At 43.8% G+C, this 12,755-nt stretch overlaps 1 long non-coding RNA gene across 1 annotated transcript in view; it reads left to right on the top strand.

Annotated features, from left to right (window-relative positions):
• The first annotated feature begins 701 nt into the window (after nt 1-701).
• Nucleotides 702-12,755, top strand: part of LOC119968656 — a 45,450-nt gene continuing 33,396 nt past the window's right edge. The window contains exons 1-2 of the long non-coding RNA XR_005461165.1: nt 702-918; nt 10,409-10,465. This is a non-coding gene — a long non-coding RNA (uncharacterized LOC119968656). The remainder of the gene's footprint in view (nt 919-10,408; nt 10,466-12,755) is intronic.

Raw genomic sequence — 12,755 nt, forward strand, 5'->3', positions numbered from 1 at the left:
AGTAAATTGTTGGTTTCCATTAGTTTTGTGCTCACCCACAGCAGTGTGCGACCATGGTGATTTTAAAGCTATCACGACATGCCATTGATACTCTTCTGGTCTTCTCATAGATGGGAAGTGGCTGCTGATCTTCAGAAGGCCAGATGGACCCTGAACACCCCCGGGCAGTCCAATAAGTGGAGTCCAGGGATCTTGCTTTAGCAAAGTGGAGGTTGGGATTGTCTAGAGTCGGGGAAGCTTAACCTTTCCGTGAGTGTACCAGAGGACCAGTTATACTGTCCTTGGATTGATTCTTCAGCATTCCAATCCTCTGCTGGCCTTGACCTGTATTTTCTGTTCTGGTCGAATCATCATATGCCAATGAGCATTGATGGATATATAAGTAACCCACAGCATTTTAACTGTCCAGTGGATGGATAGTCTGAAACTCCCAAACCGATCTCCCTCAAATGGATGATACACAATGTGGAATGATAGTTCGTCCATAGTGAAACTATAGAAAGCAAACATGCTGTCTGTCCTAGTACAACAATGTCCTCCCACTATTTCTTAGCATGCTGAAACTCACAAGACTAATATTTCTACTTGATGGCAGAAGATTAAGAGAAGAAAGCAAATTAAAAACAAGTGCACTGTTACGTAGCAGGTTGTTTCAACATAACAGGCAGCTGCATTCACAATCTATCAATGCAATCCTTTATGTGTCAAGGATTGTACAAGACTGGTCGTCTAAAGCTGACAGATTATTTTACTACTTGTCCCCTTCTTTAGTTACTGAGATTTTAAAGTAAGGTCGGGTTTGAACACCTATGTTGAGGACACTATTATACAGACAGAAAAATAGTTATTTTCAGCGTTACAAACTTCAAATTTGATGGAGCTGAATTTATTTCATTTGGACCTTATTTTCGGAAGATGGTGAGTATTTGATTCGGAACGGCAGTGCCCGTTGTTTGGCTGCTATGGGTGCCATTTGATGTCTGATATAGGGCTGAATTTTCAGTTTGGGGGGTGGAAAACAGGAGCCTGGACTGTTTTTGAGCCTCAAACCTGACCCGGGAGGGAATAGTCACTGATTGGAACTTTGGCATGGAGATGGGTGCCTAATTGAAGATGGGTGGCAGGCTCTTGAAGCTGAAGGGACAATCGGAAGCCTTTCAGCTTCAGTGGAGTAGCTGGCTTCAATGAATGGTATGTCACTGAGCATATGCTTCAAATGCTAAGGTGCCCTTTTAGACACTTGGTAAAAAAATACAAAAAGCAGAGGTCGGAAGGGGGCTTGCGGAAACGGCTGGGTTAGAGGTGCTGGAAGTCTGAGCTAAAAAAGAAAAAAAAAGATGTTGCTATTTGTATGTACATTATTGATCTGGACGTGAATGTGGGCGGTATGATCAGTAAATTCGCAGATGTCACAAAACTTGGTGGTGCGGTAAATAGCAAGGAAAAAGGCCTTGGATTACAGGGCATTGTAGATGGGTTGGGCAGATGGCAGAACAGTGCTAAATGGAATTTAACAAGGCAAGGGAATACACAATAAATGGCAGGACGCTAGGAAGTACAGAGAGATCTTGCTGTGCATGTCCTAAGAACCCTGAAGGCAGGTAGATAAGCTGGTTAAAAGGCATATGGGATACTTACCTTTATTTGCCAAGGCATAGAATGTAAGAGGAGGGAGGTTATGATGGAGCTTTATGAAACAGCTCGAGTACTTTGTGCAGTTCTGCTGGCCGTACAACAGGAAGGAAGTGATTGCAGTAGAGAGGGTGCCGAAGAGATTTACCAGGATGTTGCCTGGGCTGCACGTTTCAGCTATGAAGAGAGTCTGGTGAGACTGTTGTTTTCCTTAGAGGAGAAAGGGATGAGGAGGGACCTGATAGAGGTGTATGAAATTATGAAGGGCATAAATAGGGTGCATGGGAAGGAACCTTTCCCCTTAGTGGAGTGACTGCAAGATAAATGGGGCAGGATTCTCCGACCCTCGCCGGCTGCCATATTCTCCGGCGCTAGTTTTCAGGCGGGGGCGGGGAACACGCCGTGCCGGTCGGGGGCCGTTGGCAGAGCCCCCCCCCCCCCCCCCCCCCCGGCAATTCTCCTGGCCCCAAAGGGCCGAGCGGCCACCTGTTTTTGGCCAGTCCCGCTGGCGTGAAATGCACATGGTCCATCACGGCGGAACCTGGCTTGTCGGCCGTCTAGCAGGGTTACACCGGGGGGGGCGGCACAGGACGATCTGGCCCCAGGGGCTGGCAGCCACAGTGACTTCGTGATCAGGGCCCTCTGGGGGCATGCGCCAGAACACGCTGCCGGTTGTACGCATGTGTGGAGCCATTTGGCGTAGCGCCCTCTCCGCCGTCGGCCTAGCCCCCAGAAGTGCGGAGGATTCCGCAACTTCCAGGTGGCCCGACACCGGAGTGGTTCGCGCCGTTCTTGGTGCCGGCGTCGGGCCATCCCGTCGAATGCGGGAGAATCCCGCCCGTGATGTGCTGCAGTTTGATGTTCACTAAGATCTGTAGCTGATCTTTGAAACGACCCAAGTGAAGAAGTGAAAGGTCACAGAGACTTTGACGGCTGCTGCCAGGACAGTGCAACAGTGTGAGGCCTTTGACAAAGAGGCCAGGGATCACTGACTATCTGCCAGGAGAATCACTGTCTCCCCTGGCACTAAGTCTTGGCCATCACCAGATTGTTCCCTCTTTGGAGGTAGTTCTGTGTTGAGGGTATGGCACTCTCATTGGCACTGGGCCCAGAACCAGACAGTCATGTCTCCGATTCTCATTCCATCCTTTTTATGGATAGAATCATTCTGGTAAACCTCTTCTGCACTCTCTCCAAAGCATTCACATCCTTCCTAAATGGCAACCTCCTGAACTGGACGCAGCATCCCAACTGCAGTCTATCTAGTGTCATATACAACATACCCCTTCAACAAGCAGCTTCAATATAACCTCCTTGCTCTTGCATGGCATGTTTACTAATAAAGCCTAGGATACTATATGCTTTATTAACTGCTGTCTCAGCCTGTCGTACCACCTTTAATGATTTATGCACATACGTAGATCCCTTTGCTCTGCCTTTAGAACTATAACCTTTATTTTATATTGTTTCTCCATGTACCTCCTAAAATGTATCTCCTCACATTTCACCATATTGAATTTCAGCTGCCATCTATCCGCCCATTCCACCAACTTGTCAATGCCATTTTGACGTTCTACACTGTCCTTCTTACAGTTTACAATGTTTCCAAGTTTTGTATCATTTGCAAATGTTGAGATTGTTCCCTGTACATGAAGATCTTGATCATTAATACAGAACAGGAAAAGCAAGTGTCCTCAGACCAACCTCTGGAAAACTCCACTACGAACCTTTCTCCAGCCCAAAAATGCATCTCTTAGCCATTAATTTATGTTTCCTTTAACTCAGCTAATTTTGTATCCACTTTGTTTTTATCCAGGAGCTACAACTTTTCTCACAAGTTTGTGCCACTGCCTTTTGGAAGTCCATGTACACAAAACAGTTTGGTCCTCACCAACCCTCTCTGTTATCTCTTTGAAAAACTCCAAAAGTTGGTTAAACACGATTTTTCCTTAAGAAATCTATGATGACTCTGCTTAGTTAACCCACATTTGTACATGTGACTCTTAATTCTGTCCCAAATTATAGTTTTGAGACGTTTACCCACCACCAAAGTTGAACTGACTGACCTCTAGTTGCTGGCCTTATCTTTACACCTTTTGTTTTGAACCAGGGTATATTGTGTGCAATTCCCCAGTCCTCTGGCACCAACCCCGAATCGAAGGAAGACTGAAAAATTATGGCCAGTGCCTCTGCAATTTCCACTTACTTTCCTCAGTATCCTTCAATGCATCTCATCATGTCCTTGTGTCTTGTCTGCAATAAGTACAGCCTATCTAAATCCTCCTCCTGATTAATTTTGAACCCTCCTACTATATGAATTACTTCCTCTTTCACCATGGCCTGTGTAGCAATGTTTCCTTGGTAAAGACAGATGCAAAGTGTTCATTTAATATCTTATCATGCTCATGGCCTTCATGAGTAAAGTCCCTTTTAGGTCCCTAATTGGCCTCAATCCGCTTTTTACCCCCTCCCCACCTTTTTCCCCCCACTATTTATTAGATGTATGTTAGCTGCCAGTCTCTTCTTTTTCTCTTACTGGTATTTTCACATTATTGAGCATCCTATTATTGAGCATTTACAGGGTATCAGAATATGCAAGTGTTCCGGTTCGCCTTTGGTTAGCTGCTACTGCCTTCTAGCAGTGACTTCTACTACTACCTGCTCCCAATGCTTTCCAATCAAATGTCTGTAGGAGATCATCTCTCCTCTGCAGATCTTCCACCAAAGCTTTCAGTGCAGCATCTGCAACCTTGGAGCCCATTCTCTTTCACGATGTGACAGAGGCTCAGGCTGCAAAAATAGCTTCACTTTAAACTATGCAGGCTAACTTTATTCATGTTGCCCAGCTTTAAGCTGTGCAGGCTTGCTTTAACTGGTGTTAGTCACTTACGAGATTGGCTTTTTGCTTGGGAGTAATATTTCCCGTTCACCAGTTAGGTAAGTAACAACTGCAACGTTTATTTACATATAACTACAATTCAGAGGCTTACAGCCTCGTGACTACAAATCAGCTTCCAGGACCGAACTGATGCAGAAGCCCTCATTTGCTCGGATGACGTTCCCCAGCCTGGTCTCTCATTGGTTACCCAGGCCACGTGACCCTCTCGACCCATAGCCCCTTAAAGGGGACAAACGCTACAGGTATCCAGCCAATCATCATTGCGGGTTAGCAGTGGCTGGATAATGGGGTCAAGTTAAACATTAACAACACCAAGCTAGTTTGCTGCCTGTGTTGCAGTCAATGGACATGTTTTAATGATGATGTGGAGATGCCGGCGTTGGACTGGGGTGAGCACAGTAAGAAGTCTTACAACACCAGGTTAAAGTCCAACAGGTTTGTTTCAAACACGAGCTTTCGGAGCACGGCTCCTTCTTCAGGTGAATCTGAAGAAGGAGCCGTGCTCCGAAAGCTCGTGTTTGAAACAAACCTGTTGGACTTTAACCTGGTGTTGTAAGACTTCTTAATGTTTTAATGAAACATTGCAATTCCTGTGCCTACTTTTGATGGCTATCAAATGCAGTGCTCATGGTATAATGAGTTGTTAAGTTGTTTCATTATGTTTCTATTTTCAGTTGCAGAATGCCATAACACAAGCTACATAACCCTAATTCCTGGATTCCAGTGATTCCCTAAACTTTTACATGTAGTTTGGTGACAAATAAAAAAAAGTTGTGAAATTAACTTTGAGGAACAACATAATTAAACCATGAATAAACGTGTAATGAAGGGAACAAAAATAATGGTGTAGTGGGCAGCAGCTACTGTTGAAGGTAAAATGGAACAGGAAGTGCCTGCTTTCTGTCCTGACATGTGACAGTGAATATGAGTTATTCAAACCACTGATATTTGGCTGACAAAAGTCGTGAGTGAGATGCACAATTTTAAAACTCTTTGTCATAGTGCAAGTTTACATTAACAAAATATGCTGCAGCAGCTATTTTATTTTTGGTAGAGACTTTTTTAGCTTCAAACTTTTGATTTTATTTCGCTGCATACTTCCTGGAACATAATATGTCTGAATTCAAGCAGAGAGCATTAAGAAAAGATTTAGAAGAAAATGTATACTTCTGACCTAATTAAAATGTTCACCGTTGTATCTGTCTAAGATCACTTGCAGCCTAATTGACTACGTCAGGTCATAGACCTGACCGTCTTAAATGTGTCTACTCACTTGCGTAAAATTGTTGGAAATGTTTTCTCTTTTAATTTACCAAAAACCAGAATGCAATGATACCACTTACACTATACAAGTGGCATGGTGTCATAGGAATGCCTAGCAATATTGTGTAATAACACGTGATACTTAGACCTGTTAGCTTTTATCCCTCAGCAAACTGCAATAATCGCTTCTATTTCAAACATAACTAATTAATATATAACATGGTGCCGTTTGTGTTTAATTTTAAAATAATTTTAAATTTTGAGGCATTCTTTTAAATTATAAAAAAATTAATCCAAGCAAGCTATTGGTGACTATTTTTAGCCTGGGATATTGAATTTCATTCTTTTATACCTCTGTGTCAACCCAGCAGGAGCACCGTTCCCCATCCAAACATTTGGATAGTTCCCCATCCGTTCCCCATCCAAACATTTCCAAACATAGGGGCAGCACGGTAGCATGGTGGTTAGCATAAATGCTTCACAGCTCCAGGGTCCCAGGTTCGGTTCCCGGCTGGGTCACTGTCTGTGCGGAGTCTGCACGTCCTCCTCGTGTGTGCGTGGGTTTCCTCCGGGTGCTCCGGTTTCCTCCCACAGTCCAAAGATGTGCGGGTTAGGTGGATTGGCCAGGCTAAATTGCCCGTAGTGTCCTTAAAAGTAAGGTTGTTGGGTCACGGGTATAGGGTGGATACGTGGGGTTGAGTAGGGTGATCATTGCTCGGCACAACATCGAGGGCCGAAGGGCCTGTTCTGTGCTGTACTGTTCTATGTTCTATGTTCTATTTGTGTCTTCTACAGTGCACCTAATGCAAGTCATGAGACTACTTGTTGTTCCTGGACACCCAAACCATCTGACCACTGAGCTCACATTACAGTTATGTCATGGTATATTTATATGCTTGATTTTGATGTTCAATGATTATGTTGCTTTGGTCAAAGGTTATAGATATTTACACAAATGATTCTCTGGCTCTAGCTTGCACGCGAGAAAATATTAGAGGCGACTAGTAGGATCTAGTAATGAGTGGGTTCACATACCGAACCCAAAGTGAAACCAGAGAATATAACTGCACTTACAGGCATGTTGCACATAAATACATAAACACAGAAGTCTGTGTCTTTCTGATATATATTCTCTGAACTGTAAATAGAGGTAGAGCTGCTCGTAGCCCATTACTTTGTGTAGACTTTCTACCATTTTCAAATGAGGTAAGAAGGATCTTCCATGACTGTAAAATGGTTTGTTTCTATCATGTCAAGGACAATGAATGGGTGGTCCAAATAGTTTTCTCAAGGGGGGGGCACGGTGGTGTAGTGGTTAGCACTGTTGCCTCATGGCACTGAGGACCCGGGTTGAATCCTGGCTCCGGGTCACTGTCCATGTGGAGTTTGCACATTCTCCCCATGTCTGCGTGGGTCTCACCCCTACAACCCAAAGATGCGTAGAGTAGGTGAATTGGCCACGCTAAATTGCCCCTTAATTGGAAATAAAAGAATTGGGTACTCTAAACTTATTTTAAAAAAACAAATAGTTCTCTCAAGGTACAGAACGGATGGTACATCTTGCATATCCTCCATGGACATCGAGGGAGCGATTCAGCAGACTTCAAACTAAGTCCGCTGTCAGGCATATTTAGTGGGGCTCTGCAGCAGCCGAAAAGCACCACTAATTAACAGCACTGAAACTCATCAGCAGGAAAGACTGCTTGCAAATTAGGTGCCATTTATCCAGCAGCCCCGATCTTCACCCCCCACTTTATTGACTCCCCCTTACCTTCCCCAACCTTGGGGAAGCCCCTTGGGGTTAAATCATTTTTGCACCGTTGGCATTGTATTGCTTCTTTGCCTGGCGGCTGTGCGCTTGTCTGCTGCGACCTCTCTCGCTTCTACGGCCTGGGTCCCAGCAAATTACCATCACTGGAGAAGGGGTGGGATGGTCTCTCTCCTTCCTCCATTGTGTCTCTTGTTAGCGTGACCTTTTCCAGTGGTCTGTGCTGCTCGCTCTCACGCACGCACACTCTAACAAGCATGCACACGCAGCCATTCATGCCTACACTCTGTATGACCTCTAGTTTACCGAGGGTAGAATGCAAGAAACCAGCCAGGAGTGCATTGGAATAATCGAGTCGAGAGATAACAAAGACATGGATGAGGGTTTCAGCAGCAGATGTGTTGAGGCAGGAGAAATGTCAAGCGATGTTGCGGAGGTGGATGCAGCAAGTCTTAATGGTGGTGTGAATATGAGGTCATCAGATCATCATCCCAGAATCAAATGTGACAACAAATTTACAAACAGGCTAACTTATTCTCAAACTATTGCCAAGGAGAAGGATGGAACCAATAGCTGGGGAGAGAGTTTGAGTAGGTACGAAATCTTCCCAAACATAATATCTCCTTATGTAGTTTGGTATCAAATTTTGGTTGACAATGCCCATGTCAAATATGTTGGGACATTTTGTTACATTAAAGTGCTATATAAATGTTAATTGTTGTGGCTTTATTAACACTGCCAGTTCAACATACATTGTATTGGGACAGTGATACAGCATCATGCATTATTGCTGTGGTGTATTGCTGCATTTTAAGTCAACTCACGAGGCTTTACACCACACTGATATCTCACTTGTCTCAAACACTTTCAGGGAATGTAATTAAACCTGCTTCCAGTGCAAGAACAAGTATCTGTATCAGCTGTAACTGAAAATAAGTTTCACTTCAACTTAATACACTTTTGGGGTAGGCGGGTGTGTAGTGGATTTATGTTCCAGCAACGTTCTTGATGTTGCTGATTTTGAGTACATCAATTTTTGACATTTTTCATTAGCAAACTCCTGATTTTTTTTTCTCTCAATTCCATTGTTTTATGTTCCCTCAGTAGCTCGGTAGAAAGCTTCTTCATCCTGCACAGCTAGCACATTCAGAAATACATACATATGGATAAGCCTGTACATATGGATAAACCCACTAACTGCACTAGTTAATTTACTCAAAATAATTGGAACCTCAATAGTCGGCAAAATGGTATGACTTTAATATCCAGTATTCCATGATTAGCAAATCTTGGATGAATACTTTTACGCACTTTGCTTCCTCTACACATATAATGAGATGCTCAGATATGGTTTGACCTTTGATGCCAATGTACCCAAATAAAGGCTTTCAGCATTCATATGCCCATATGGATCAGCAATGCATGTTCCTGCGAGCCAATTGGAACTCAAGTCCAAAAGAACACAATTGAATTTACATCATGAATTCTTCTGTAATAATATCCTGTGTAGAAAGACTTAATTTCCCCTAAACCATTTGGAGCAGATGAAACCACAAAGTTCCTGTAGTGCCAGAACCCAGAGTCCGCTGCGAGATAGAAATGAATACAATGCATATCCTAGAAGTTTGGTGTTGCACAGCGCGACTATCAGTTTATTGTCTCACATTGAATAAAGGGGGCCTGACATTGTATTTCACACCTGGCATAACGTGAAAAGTATTTTAGTGGAGGAGTAAAAGACCAAAATTTCACAAGTTAGAGAGCGGCATTCATCACAAACCAATTTCATTTTGGTTAAGGACAAAGTATGAACCTTTCTTCCTTGTGCACCGGTGTTCCTCTGAATTTTGCCTTCCTTAATGCCAACCTGTAATTTTCCATTATGAGTCACCCACTTATCCTTTGTTTCTTTCGTGGTTGAATTAAACTGGGCAGCTACAAAGAACTGACTTCTCAGCTCTGGACTAAACTAGTGTCATATGGAAAACAGTGGGTGGACTTCTTAAAACTGTGATCAGTCATCAGCATTACACCCTGCAATTAGTTTGTCTGCAACTCAAAGTGCTTCCTCGTTCCCTTCAGCTCTCTTGTCATGAGATTATTTTGATTTGATTAAATGTACCTAACATTGACTTTCAAGTTGCACTTACCTTTTGTAAAAAGTTAAGTGCAACTTTGGCGCTACAGGGCAATTGACAGTTGATATGAGTATAAGGCAATGCTTAACTGACGTCAAATTTCACCTCATAAACAATGCGTTACTGTGCTTCTCTGTTACACAATGCTTTATAAATTCAGTCCGTGCTTGGGCAGTTGCATGACAGGAAACATTTTTAAAAATACAGTTATAAGGAAACCACTTTTGTGTTGTAGATCACTTAATCTCACCAATAACATACTGTGGGACATCTGTGGCCTGTTGCTACTGCACTGGAAGGGAGCTAATAGAAAAGGAAGAACTTGCATTTATATTGTGCTGTTCAGTACCTTGGGACATCCCAAATAACTTCACAGCTCAAAAAGCACAATAGAATGCAATGGTTTGCAGTCTATTGTTCCATAGTCATGCTCAGAAAACCTCTGAATTTTTTCTATTATTTTGAGGTTAAACCTCAATAGGTAGAGCTTCTGCTTTGGGTGCAAGTAGGAAATTATATCGAAAAATGGCTTGAAATTGTGTTAGTTAGGGTAGAGTTGAAGTATCAATAGCATTTATTTGCATAATCACAAACGTAAGCTCTATCCCATCAGGTACCGTAATAGAAATAATTCTTTCTTCTTGTTTGGTTGTAAAGTATTCCTTGATGTTCTTAAATTTAATACCTGACACAGTTTTATTAATACAGCTGAAAATGGCTTCATCACCAGAAAAAGCATTTTTAATACGAGTGTCCAGTGCAACTGTGAGTAATTTGATTTTAAATCACTTGAAGACAGCTTAAAAAAAAACAATTATACAGAATCATTTACTGGTCCCGTTGGTGTACAGTAGTCAGTTTTTAAAATTAAATATGCTTTGATATAAAAACCTTGCCTGCCGTGGCTGTGTGTCAAGAAACTGAGGTCCCTTCCCTAACCAATGCAATCGGCAGCATCTTAATTTGGGGCCGTGATAAATTCCATGGGTGGGGCCTGATCCAGGTCAAGGTTCACAGAAAACACAAACATTTATATTTTGGGGATTAATTCGCTGGAGTTCAAAAATATTTTGCACCACTTTTGCTCTGGTGACACTCATCATAAGATCATGTTATTGGGTTCCATATGATGTGGAAAGAAATCCAGAACTTTATTTTTCTTTTGCCATTTAAAGAAAAATTTCTGTTAACCAAAAGGATGGCTACTACAAGTCACATGATGACATGGTTGTCCCTTTGTTCTGCGAGCAACCACCAGGAGTTATAAGTACAAAATAACTATTTTTGCAGCTGCTAGAATCTCCTAGCTCATTGCACAGACCCCTTGAAATCATGAAAACCAAGAACAAATGTATCATCCACATATTGGATATATGTCAGGGGTAGGTGGATAGGTGTCAATGAAATGAAATGAGTCAAAGGCACATAATAATTTCATTTCATACCTTAATGAGTTCCATCCTGCACTCAAATTCACCTTTGAAATGCAGCGGTCTCTCTCCTTGACGTTCTAGTTCAGAAATCTGCCACGTGAGGGCAGCACAGTGGCACATGTGGTTAGCACGGTTGCCTCACGGTGCTGAGATCCCAGGTTCGCCTCCAGCGGCCACAGCGTGCACCATGGTGGACTAGGACCATGAGGTAGACCCACAACAAAGATCCCCCGATCGGCCATGCGCCTGACTCTCAAACCCCGCACATTATTTCCCCGGGCCGGCTACAAGGCACCCCCCCCTCCACCGGCCTCCGATTCGCCCAACCCGACCAGGGCGGCTACGGACTGATTCCGCAGCTGCCACGCGAGCATCCCGACTGGCAATAGCAGGTTAGTTCCACACCGTTGGGAACTCGGCTGGTTGGGGGCGGAGGATTGCTGAGCGGGCCTCTGGCAATGGCCCCCGGTGATGCCGATTTTCGGTGCCTGGCGAATCGCTGAACCGGCGCCGATCCCGATTACGGCGTCAAACTGGATTCTCTGCCTTGGCGTCGGCCGCGATTTTGGCGTTGGGGTGTGGAGAATCCACCCCAAGATAGCTTAAAAATTTGAGCAACTGCTGAAGCTACATGTTTCACACTGCTACTATACAGTAGCAACATTAGTGGTATCCACCATTAACAGGATGCTGCCATCAAGCCACCAAGATGTTCTGCCTATCACACAAATGAGTAATGTGGCATATGAATTTCACTGCCAGTGTGATGATCGGGATGTAGGCTGTATGTTTCAAGTATTGGCGGGTAGTATCAAACAGTATATCCCCTCTGGCTGTTTGCAACAGGCAAGGTACAGACCATACAAGACCAGCCTGTGCTTGTAAAACGCAAAAAATCAAAACACAGGCCGGAATTCTCTGGTCGTCGAATCTCTTTCACCGCTGACAGCACACCCCAGCCCACAAGTTTCCCAGCGGCCTGGGGTGGAGTCAATGGAAAAATCCCATTGTCAAACGTTGTGAAGAAAGAATCCCGCTGCCAGTGAATGGTGCGTCGCCAGGAAACAAGCTGCTGGAGGACTGGAGAATCCCGCCCACAGTGTCCAATATTAGGTGTGATTCTGTGATTGCACAACATCTGCTAAATTATTTTTTAATCCTCAGTGTGCTAAACATTACACTGACAACTAATTTAAGATGGTCAGTTGGACTAAGACAACCTTCAGCCCTTCGTGTCTGTGCCGGCCATCAAGCACTTATCCATTGTAATCCCATTTTCCAGCACTCGGTCCATAGCTTTGAATGTCATGGCATTTCAAATGTTCATCTAGATGCTTCTTAAATGTTGTGAGGGTTCCTGTCTCCACCACCCTTTCAGGCAGTGAGTCCCAGATTCCCACCATCCTCTGGGTGAAAATGTTTTTCCTCACATTCCCTCTAAATCTCCTGCCACTTATCTCTATGCCTCCTAGTTATTGACCCCTCTACTGAGAGGACACGCTTTTTCCTATGCATGCAGCCTATAAGATTGGCCAACAGCTCTCCAGTCCATCCAGGCACAGTGCTACAGTGGCCGGAAGAGGTACTGCAGCACTGTGCCTGAGACTAAGTGCGGGGAGCTG

Source organism: Scyliorhinus canicula, chromosome 7, assembly GCF_902713615.1.
Source record: "Scyliorhinus canicula chromosome 7, sScyCan1.1, whole genome shotgun sequence".
NCBI classification, from domain to species: domain Eukaryota; kingdom Metazoa; phylum Chordata; class Chondrichthyes; order Carcharhiniformes; family Scyliorhinidae; genus Scyliorhinus; species Scyliorhinus canicula.